General features: G+C 28.9%; 1 long non-coding RNA gene across 1 annotated transcript in view; it reads right to left on the bottom strand.

The window, feature by feature from the left end:
• Positions 1-751: 751 nt before the first annotated feature.
• The window catches only part of LOC140438368 (uncharacterized), a 59873-nt gene continuing 49184 nt past the window's right edge, over positions 752-11440 (bottom strand). Inside the window, exon 3 of the long non-coding RNA XR_011950513.1 lies at positions 752-796. This is a non-coding gene — a long non-coding RNA (uncharacterized lncRNA). The remainder of the gene's footprint in view (positions 797-11440) is intronic.

The following is an 11440-nucleotide window of genomic DNA, read 5'->3' as shown; positions in this document are numbered from 1 at the left end:
TTATACTAAATAAGTAAACAATAATAATGAAATAAAACTATAAATGAAGTAAATAATTTTATTGCAAAATAAAAACAAGTAAACATAGAAGAAGGTAATTATAACCAATAAATTTTAATAAATAATGTGAAAATATGACTACTCCTATTATTGTTTTAATGATAGATTTCAAAGCCAAAAAATTACAATGTTAGTTGCAAATTTACTATAAAGCAATAATTATAAAAATACTACAGTAAAAACAGATACTTTGGCTGGATTTATTAGTAACCTCATGTCTATGGCAGGTTTCGAGGATATGACAGGGACATTTGATAATGTTAACCTAGATGTTTTAACGAACAAATTAATTTCAATTGGATTTCTTCAACAATAATTAGCGAACTTTATAACTAAATACTAGCTATACACAAATATAAAAATGCATTTAAAAATAAATCTTTAAATCAAAATTTAAATAAATGCTTCTTGTTATATAAAATGAATAACATTTGCTGTAATTTCTCGGTTTGACCGGACAAAACTTTTCGATTAAATTTTGATTTAAATTCCATTTTACGTCACTGGGACTCGCTGTTCTTTAAGAAAACTCTGCCGAAGACTGTACCAGTGTACCCACCGAACTTTACACCAAATTTACACGTTGAATTGTTGACTTCGACTGGTATATTTCCGATAAATTTAGTGCGCATCAGATGGGCGTGGCGATTGTAAGATTTTCAAACTTCTTCCTATGTTTAACAAATTGGTTTGGACCGGCCAGGCAAACGACAGTTGTTTTGAATAGTGTGGACCTCTGTAACAAAAATCTATATGATTCCAGAAGTCCATTTTTTGGACTTAATTCATCATTAACAAATTAAAGTCAAAAAACGGTAAATTTTCGCTCTTATCGTGTATCAGCAAGAAGTAAAGCGTTTGAAATAAATTTAAGAAGAAAAGAAACTTATAAGTCATATGAATACCTTCAAAATGGCGTTTTCTAAACGTTCCTATTCTTATTTGTTGCTTAAAAGGTTGGAAAATAAGTCAACAATTTCGGTTTTTTATAAATGTTAATAACTTTTTTTTAATAAAGATGTAACGTTTATATTACACACAATGTTGTTATTACACACAATAAGAATAATTTTTTAACCATTGACTGCAAACAACTGATTTTTTCATATTTTGATAGCCTCACTTTTTTCACAAATTTAAATGGAAAAAAAAGTTTACCTAGGACACTTTGGGACGAAGTTAGTGCCTTTTTTTATAAATTTATAACAGTCTCGTTTATAACAATTAAGAGACTGAGTTAGGGTCATGTGAAAGAACATACTTTACATTACTTTAATGTAAAAAATTCGAAAAACATTGCATTTTGATGGAATTGTTCACGAAGCTTTAAAATTGTGGTCCTCAAAATTAGTCGACATGAAGCTAGTGAGAGCGCAGGAGGGGGAAGAAGCTATTAACTGTATCTTTGTTTCTTGTTTATAGATTTCGACGTTTCTTTTTTTAATTTGTATGTACTTTTTGGATACATTACGAATATGTATTATTTAAATAATTAGATTGTTAAATAACTCATCTAATTTGTTTAAACAACTTTTTTTCAGTTTTTATTTTTTTTTAGGAATATTTGAATTAATTTTTATAGTAAAAAATAAATAGTTATGAGTAAAATATATACTTTTTTAATAAACTTCGTAAATATTTTATTTATAATAGATTTTAAGAAAAAAACAAATTATCCTATTCTATTTATTATTCATTTTTTTCTAAATATATTATTGGTTTATGTAATGATTGGAAAATAAATAATCCCAGATAAACTAGGTTTTATTTCTTGCTAAGCATGCTAGGCGTGTGGCTTTTGTCGAAAAAGTTCAATTTTATTTTATACCCACATGCTGAAACTTGTTTTAATCGATGATGATACCAATATGATACACTCAAAAGTTTTCCGAAAATGGTCCATGGCAACCTATACATGTATAACAATTTTTTTGAATTATTTGAGACCAGATTAGACGTTATTTCAAGACGAAAATGAGTCTTATGATATTTATGTAAAACGCTTACTTTAAACGTAAAGGACAAATAAACTACTAAAATAGCCGAAGAAAACTATTTTAGTGTTTTTCGAGGCCATTTTTTAATAGGTTGAACATCAGATGTAAAAAAAACAAAAAATACAAGGTGAAAGCTTAAGTCAATTCGTTTAAAAAAGCTCAATTTCATTCTGATGTTATATTGCAAAAGTCGTTTTAAAATATACATAAACAAATTGATGTACCGTTGCGTTTTGGAATATATAGACTTGATGAACGTCCAAACTTTAACGTTTAAAACAAATTGTTTATTTCTTGCCACAATCTTAATCTTATTTTAATCGGAAGAATAATATGATGCTGCAATATTATAGTAAAAAGTTTACCCAAAGTATACCACGGGTATTTGCTTCATATATATATATATATATATATATATATATATATATATATATATATATATATATATATATATATATATATATATATATATATATATATATATATATAAACAATAAATAGTTCAAACACAAATGAAATTTTTTATATGGAATCTTATTATAATCTAAAAAATAAACAATGTGTTTTAAGTGTTAAATAGATGTTTGTCAAGTCTATATATCCCGAAACGCAGCGATATATTAATTTGTTTATGAATATTTTAAACTAACTTATGCTATAATAAATCAAAATGGACTTGCGCATTTTGAACCTATTTTGTAAATTTTCACCTCATATTTTTTGTTTGTTAAATTCGATGTATAACCTATTGAAAAATTGCCTCGAAAATGAAAAATTGCCTCGAAAAACGTTAAAATCTGCATTCTAAAATCTTAAATTTTAATTTGAGATTTTTTATTTTTAAAGAAATATTAGTATATACTTTCAAGTAGAAAGAATTGAATAGGATAATTATTTATTTTTCTTTAAATTTTATTAAAAATAAAATATTGATAAAGTTTATTAAAGAAGTATATATTATTTATAAATATTTATTTTTTATAATAAAAATTACCTCAAATATTCCTAAAATAAAATAAAAACTGAAAAAAAAATTTTTAAACAAATTAAATGGTTTATTTAAGAACTTAAAATTAATTAAATAATACATATTTGTAATGTACGCAAAAGTACATAAAAATTAAAAAAAGAAACGTCGAAATATATAAACAATAAAAAGAGATACAGTAAACAACCCCTTCCTCCTCCTGCGCTCTCACTAGTTTCAAAGCCGACCAATTATGAAGACCACAAATTTGAAGCTTTGTAAAAGATTCCATTAAAATGCAATCTTTTTTGAATTCTTCACATTAAAACCTTCTTAAAATATGTTCTTTTATATGACCCTAATAAGGTCTCGTAATTGTTATAAACAAAGCTGCAATCAATTAATAAAAACAAGGCGCTAACTTCTTCCCAAAGTTTCCTAGGTCAACTTTTTTTCCTTTTAAATTTGTAAAAAAAACCAGGCTGTCAAAATATGAAAAAATCAGATTTTGCAGTCGATGGTTAAAAAGTCATTCTAATTGTTTATAAGCAAACAATTGTCTTTGCCAAATTATTTTGCAGTATTTAAAATTATTTTTCCGCATTTTTTTTAAATAATATTAATAGAATAAATGTTTTTTTTTTTGGACTGTATCCGTATATTTAATATACCTGTTTAATTTTCTGACTTATATTGTTGCAAAAAAAATTAATTTGGGATAAAATCATTAAATAACTTTTAAACTCTGACCGATCGACTTGAAATTTTGATCTTGACTTCAGCACCACAAAGCCCAACATTGTGTGTAATATAAAGGTTATAAGTTTATTTTAAAAAAAAGTTTTCAACATTTATAAAAAAACAAAATTTTTGACTTATATTGCAACTTTTTAAGCAACAAATAAGGATAGGAACTTTTAGAAAACGCCATTTTGAAGGTTTTTATATGACTTCTAAGTTTTTTCTCTTCTCAAATTTGTTTCAAACGCGTTACTTTTTGTAGATAGACGACACAAGCAAAAATTTACCGTTTTTTGACCGTAGTATGTTAATAATTTATTAAGTCCAAAAAATCGACTGCATAAAACATAAAGGTTTTTGTTACAGAGGTCCATACTACTCAAAACAACTGTCGGTTGCCTGGCTGATTACTGTCACGAAAAAAAGCTTATTTCTCTGGGCTAATTGTTCTAGAGCTATTTTCTTGTGGAATCTTAATGTAATTACTACTGTTAATGAGAATTAGTCACAATTTAAGTTTAAAACAAGTATATTTTTGATGTGATTTACACTTCGGAAATCGTTCTTGAAATACAAAACATTGATAAATTAAACAAATTTAGTTTTTTTTGTCACGTAGTGAAAAATTCTTCTAATAATTTATCCGACATTTATCTCCCATTTATATTAACAAATCGTACATATATTATACATTTTTAAAAAGACGACCTTAAAATGATATTGCCAATATTGCGGAGTTGCGTTCCTGGGATGATTTTATTGTAAGATAGTGACGATATAGACGATTTCATTACATAAAATCAACTTTAACTTAAAAATATCTGTCAGGAAAAATCATAGCACGTGATTCGTCCTTAAAAAGTCAACCACATGTTATGGTGACAGTAAAATTCTCCTGGTAGTAATTCCATAGTAAACGTGATTCCGCAGGAAAAACCTTATAATACTATCCCGACATGGTAACTATTTGGTCTTACATTTAGTTTACTCTCGATAAACACCAAACTCTGATTTTATATATATATATATATATATATATATATATATATATATATATATATATATATATATATATATATATATATATATATATATATATATATATATATGTTATTAAAAAAATATAAATGATTTATCCTCGATATTTATGTTATTGACTTACTAATAGTGTTATTTTTCTTTTAGCGACTTCCTCATTTAATATGGTAACCAGATCCTACTGGATTCTGCCGAGGAACTTGCAACGCAATTGGTCTTATTTAGCATGATTATATCCGCTTGATTTTTTTTACCATCCTTTTCTTTCAGGGCTATACTTAACTCGTTACATTGAACCCCATGTTCATTTTCCCATGCGTGTTTACATTATTAAAATTTACTGGATTCTTTATTTTTAATATAAGATTGATCTTCACTTATTCTATTATTTAATGGTCTTGATGTTTCACCTAAATAGAAATGATCGCATTCACAAGGTATTTTATAAATATAATTCTTTGTTCCTTTTTGTTCATTGTTAGGTTTAGTTTTAGATAATAGATCTCAATGTGCTTGTTGTTTTAAATGTTAAAATGTTAAATTAATTTTTTATCGTTTTAAGTTTTTTTTGCTAATCCCTTTATATATGGTATTGTTATTTTCCTCGTATTATTTCTTTCGGAATATATGCTGTAGGATGTTCTTCTAAGTTGTGCTGTTCCTTTTGGTCGATTGTGGAAAATTCCGTAGTTATAAACCATCCACAACAAGCACGAAGCTCAGCTGAGCGATCTTGCGCACCGTGCAACCAGTACAACCAGTACAACTACGTCATCGGCTTCTTAATCGGCCAAGTTAACTGGGACTTCAACTTCTTTTGTAATGCAGTCAATATATCTTCTTGGTGTTATATCCAGAGTTCTCGCTCCCTCCACCTTTTCCTGCAATGTCACGTTTTTTAGACCATCTCTATGCACCAAATGACCAAAGTAAGCAGTGATTTTTTCTGTAACAATGTTTCAGATACTTATTGTAACGTAAAGCAGTTCTAAGAATTAATTCGTATGTTCTTCTTATTGTCCAGTGTATTCGCAACATTATTCGATAACAAAACATTTTAAACGCGTTTATATTACGTTCTTTTCTTCTTCTAGCCTTTCTTTCAGCGCCAGCATTCAGACCTATATAAAAAATTAAAAAGACCATTGTTTTGCCTCATCTTTATACGCATGGTGATGTTGTGACTTTTTCATGCTAAGCTTTTTCATTGTTACGTTGGTCATTGCTGATCTTCTTTTGATTTCTTGGGTGCATCCTTTAGATTTGCTTATGAGTGTATCCATATATGCTAAATTGATTCACCATTTGCATGTCATTTATTTTGATAATTTCTGACTGATGTTATTTTTTCTATCTATGGCCGTAAATTTCGTTTTTACTCTAATGAAGGATAGCTCTGCTTGAAAACTCACTCATTTATATGAGATTTTTCATAGATTTTAAACAGGATGGGCATATCACGCAGCCTTGCCGTACGCACTTATTAACCTTTAACGATCTTGAGAGTGTTCCAATTTTTCTTAGGGTATCTTCACGTTTGCTGAGTTTTGTACGTATAGGTTATATAGTAATGCCAATAGGTGTTTGGACAGCTCCGTTTTTTCCAGATATTTCCACATTTTGTACTATCTAACACAATGAAATGGTCTACTATAATAAATAAAACACACGTGTATGTGCGAACCTTGAACTCTAATTGATTTTTCGATAATCTGCCTTTAGTTCAAAAATTAATCATTGGTGACCCTATGATATAAATCCTGCCTTTTCTTCTGATATTTCAAGGAGAAAGTAGAGTTTAACTATATTTTAGTAAATTAATTTTATAATTTTAGCGTAACATTGTAGCATTTTTCAATTCTTTGGTATATATTGAAATCCCCTCGTATATGTTAAAACACCGAAGAATATTTTCACTGTATTTCTGTTTCCTATTGTACGTATTAAAACTCCGAAATATTCCTTCAATTCTTTTTGCGTCGCCGAGTCGATAATAAACATATTTTAGAGTTTGTTTATATATCACAGACGCGATTTCTTTGGTATTTTCTTTGATCGTTTTCGCTTAAATATTGCGCCTGAAATAACATTTTCTTAGATTGCTGAGAAGGTTTTGCGGGGAAGAGAATTACATCACTCTCGCTGAGGCCGCTGTCAGAGGCATTGGTTTCAGGGTTACTCTAAATTTTTCTTCAAATTTGTAATGTTTTGTGTTTTTTCGTCATCTATCACAGGAAAATGTGTACTGTAGCAGCAGTGTTAAGTTTTATGTGTAGTTACAGTGAAGGTTTGGGAGAATCTTTGAAAAGAAAACACGCTGTGGGTCTCGGCGTCAAAAAGCCGGCAAATTTTTTGAAGATAGTGAATTATACTCAATGTAATGTGTCAGTTTTGAAATAGTAATCACTGTTTCTATGCTCCTAAGTATCTAAGACATTTGTGTCGTCTACAACAACTTTGAAGGAAAACCACATGTTGTCATTGTGTCCAGTTGTACCTATTCCAGTTTTTAAAAAGCCGAGTCTAAAATTAGCGTCCCAGTTAACAACTTCCAGCCTCAATTTGTTTGTCCTAAAAAGCCGTTTGAGAATATTTCCGCAGTTTGGAGATGAATTTGTTCGTGTGGCAGAGAGTGTAAGTCCAGTTCCTAACCCCAGAAATTTTAAAGAAATTTTAGTGAAATCCAGGTAACTTTTTTTTGTCGAACTGTTAAAGGTAAAATAAACATTTTCAAATAATAATTGCTTTTATAACAGTTTAAGAAATTGTAATAATTCAAATTATAGATGTAGGGTGTAACTCCTAGCTGTCATATTAATTGTCCTCAATTTTAAAATTTTTTGTATATTATTTTGTATTTTATTGTTATTATCTATATTTGTAAATGTTTGTGGTGAGACAGCAATAAATATTTAATTTCTTCCCTAAACCAATTTGTTTATTTTTTTACCAAGAAAAAAGTTTCTAACCCCTTTCTTGTGTTTTTAGGAAGGAAGAGCCTTTTCTTTTCTCCAGCAAGAAGATTCTTCAAAGCTGCGCCCTTATTTTAAATAGCTTGAGAACCTTCTTGTGTTTTGTTCTAGGAGATTCATGTAAGTAACCTTTTGTTTTACTTTTTGTAGTTGCCCAATCCAAGCCCCCTTGCCATTCACTTATCGACGACCCAGTTCTCCAAATTAACCTTGGGTAGCCATTCGCAAAAGTTTCGATTTGTTTTGCTTGCCGTATCTTCATTCCAATAATTCCTGTCCTAAATTTTCAACCCTTATAATAATACCCTATGTGGTAGGCAAAATAATCGTTACAACATAGTTACTTTTTAAATAACCTTATAAATGATTAACATTTTATTAATAAGGCCACATCACAAATCTATTTCCAGGTTAGTTAATTTAGTTAATTTAGAAAAAGTTAAGTATACACACTTATTAATAGAGACAAAATATTAACCTTTTTTAGATGGCAGTTAGTAATAATTAGGAAAAACTAAAGTTTCTGTCTAAATTACATTATAGAAATGTTTTAGGATGTTAAAATAATATTGAAATATCAAGTAATTCAAAGTATTTTTTGTTGTTATAAAACTAGGCAAGGACAAAATAACTTATTACGGCTTCATTGTTCCAATCCATCGCAATAAAATATCATTTATAGCTGAATCTAATATTCGTTACCAATAATTATGGACAAAAGAGATCAAAAACCGGAAAGAGGTAAAAACACGTAATTTAGAATATTTAACATATAATTAGTCATCATCATAATTCTCACATTTTGATAAAAATATTGCATTTGCACTATTTATTTTGGTTTATTCCGCTATCACCAGAGCCAAACCATACATTGTTAATTTGTTTTCAAAATTATTACTGCTTATCACAAAGCCATTTCAAAATGTTGTTCAACTCAAAACAAAAGTTGTTCAATTTTTTTTTAAACAAATTGTAACGATTAAGTTTTTTGGCCAGGATAATTGTTTTAAATTTTTTGGATCATTCTGAACAACATAAGTCTGTTGTAGTTTTTTGTAAACTTGATTGTTTTCGAGTTATAAATAATTTAAAACAGAGAAAAAAGCAAAATTTCGATTTTGAAGGCTTAAAAATAGGGCTCAAAAAAAGTAAAAAACGTTATTTTTAAACTGTTTGTTCGATTATTTTCCGATATGTTATTTAGGCCTATTTCATTTTAAAATACTGATTTTTAATCGTTAATTGAACTCTCATGACAGGACCGGTGCTTGGCTGCGGCGTGTATAAAAGAGAGAAACAAGATCTAGGGAATAAATTTTTGCTGCTTTAAATTGTCAATGTACAAATGAGCGCTCGCCTTATCATAAGTGCTTCATAATCAATTAATAATAATGATTTAATAGTTATTTATGCACCAAGGGTGTTATTAAGATGATTACGCCCGGAGAGCAACATATTCTAACCAGAGGGGTTTTGGTTCAAGGGATGGATGTTGCTCGATGGAAATTAAAACAAGTAAAATTTGTGCCTCACATCTTCTTTTTAGTACTAGAGCGTCCTTCCTGTTATAAGCGCTTCATTAACAATTAAAAATTAAAAAACAATGTTCTAAAATGAAGTAAGCCAAAATACTTATCGGTAATTAATAGAACAAATCCCTAAACTAATTTTTCGAAACCAAATTTAGATTTATGCTTTAATCTGTGCCTTCTAAGAATTGAAAGGCAAAACAGACGTTGATAAAGATGTTGTTAGAGACATGGGGAATCTAAAATTGCATTACACAATATAACTCCTCAACTAAGCAAAAATCTTTAGCGAATTGGTTTTTAGTACTCATAAAGAGTATACCGGAATAAAAGGAAAAAGACAGTTAAGATTTGATTTCACGTATAGTGCGTCTGTATATACGCTTATACATATTTCACCCAAATTATTTATCTTATTATCCTATTAGCTTATTATCAGATGTCGCTATTTGCGTCCATACGAAGCCATGTTAGAGTTGCTTCCCAAGACAGGGAAGATTTGTTTTTACGTTCAGAGCGTATGTGAATACCCGTCTCTGATGATCCATTTTAGGGTGAAATACGTATACCTAAGCAGATATGAAATCCAATCTTAACTGTTTTTTTCCTTTTTTTTTTCTTTAATAGAACAAAGTTTCTAGAAAAAAGTTCTGCACTACTGCACTCAAACCATTTTGTCAAGTTCTTAAGCCACGATATTCTTCGTCTTCCCACAATTTGCTTTCCTCGAATTTCGCCTTGCATAATAAGCTGCTATAATGATTATCTTTGCCCTCTTATAACACGGCATCAAGTTTTCGTCTTTTGATAGTCAATATTATTTTAGCTTCATTTGAGTCCATGATATTCATAGGATTTTTCTGTAATACCAAAATTCAAAAGCGGCCAATTTATTTAGATGCACTTGTTTTAATGTCCATGCTTTCAAGCCATAAAGAAGAGTAGTGAATACGTTACACCGAAGCATTCTTAGACGTAGTCCTAATTTCAATACGTGTTTTATTTATTTTTTTTTTGTTTTATCTACATTTGATGTTATCCATATTTCTAAGTATTTGCAGGTATCCACACTCTTAATTACAGTATCCTCAATAATCAATTCGATGTTCGTATCTGCTAATTTAGTTATGATCCTGTATTTAGTTTTTTTCAAATTCATCCTTAGTCCGTGTCATGTTAGCATCCATTAAATCGTTGCATATCGTTATCTATGTAAATCATTGTTATTATCCGTCATTATTACTGTATCGTCTGCAAGACGCAAGTTATTCAAAACTTCTCCATTGATAGGTATTCCTTCTGTTGAATCGGAGAACACTTCTTTAAATACCGCTTCACTGTAGACATTGAAGAGTAGTGGTGATATCACGCAATCCTGGCAGACTCCTCTCTATATTTTAATATCTCGAGTGTTCTGGTTGTAAACCTTTACCTTGGTAGTTCGATTCCAATATAGATTGGATATAAATTTTATATCACAACTGTCAATATCTTAGCTTTTTAATACATCTACAAGCTTTATATGTTGAACCTTATCAAACGCTTTTTCAAAATCTACAAAACATGTACATGTCCTGATTCATATCCATGCATCTCTAGACCAGCACATTTAAGCCAAACAAATCTGTTCTTGTGCCCATGGCATTTTTAAAGCCAAATCGTTTGTCGCTAATTTCATATTCAAGAGTGTTAACAATTATTTTGCTGTGTATTATTTTCAAAAATGTTTTAAGTGTCTGACTCATTACAGCTATTGTTCTGTGATCTGAGCAGGATATTGCACTTGACTTTTTGGGTTTTGCCACAAAGGTCGATTACAGCCTTTGTCTGCAGATTGTGGCAGTCTAATATATAAGATTAAAGAGTTCAACCATTACATCATGACTTCTTCGCGTAATATTGGTGATCCGGTATCCTCTATGGTTTTTAATTAAAGCTATTCTCTTTCGTCATTAAATTGCTTTTCGATGTAATTTGTCCAGTGACACATTATATATATATATATATATATATATATATATATATATATATATATATATATATATATATATATATATATATATGTATATATATATATATATATATATATATATATATATATATATTCAGGCTTTATGTTTTTTTCGTTTTTTCATA

The sequence above is a fragment of the Diabrotica undecimpunctata genome, chromosome 4 (genome assembly GCF_040954645.1).
Source record: "Diabrotica undecimpunctata isolate CICGRU chromosome 4, icDiaUnde3, whole genome shotgun sequence".
NCBI lineage: Eukaryota > Metazoa > Arthropoda > Insecta > Coleoptera > Chrysomelidae > Diabrotica > Diabrotica undecimpunctata.
This window is presented reverse-complemented; position numbering and strand designations above follow the sequence as displayed.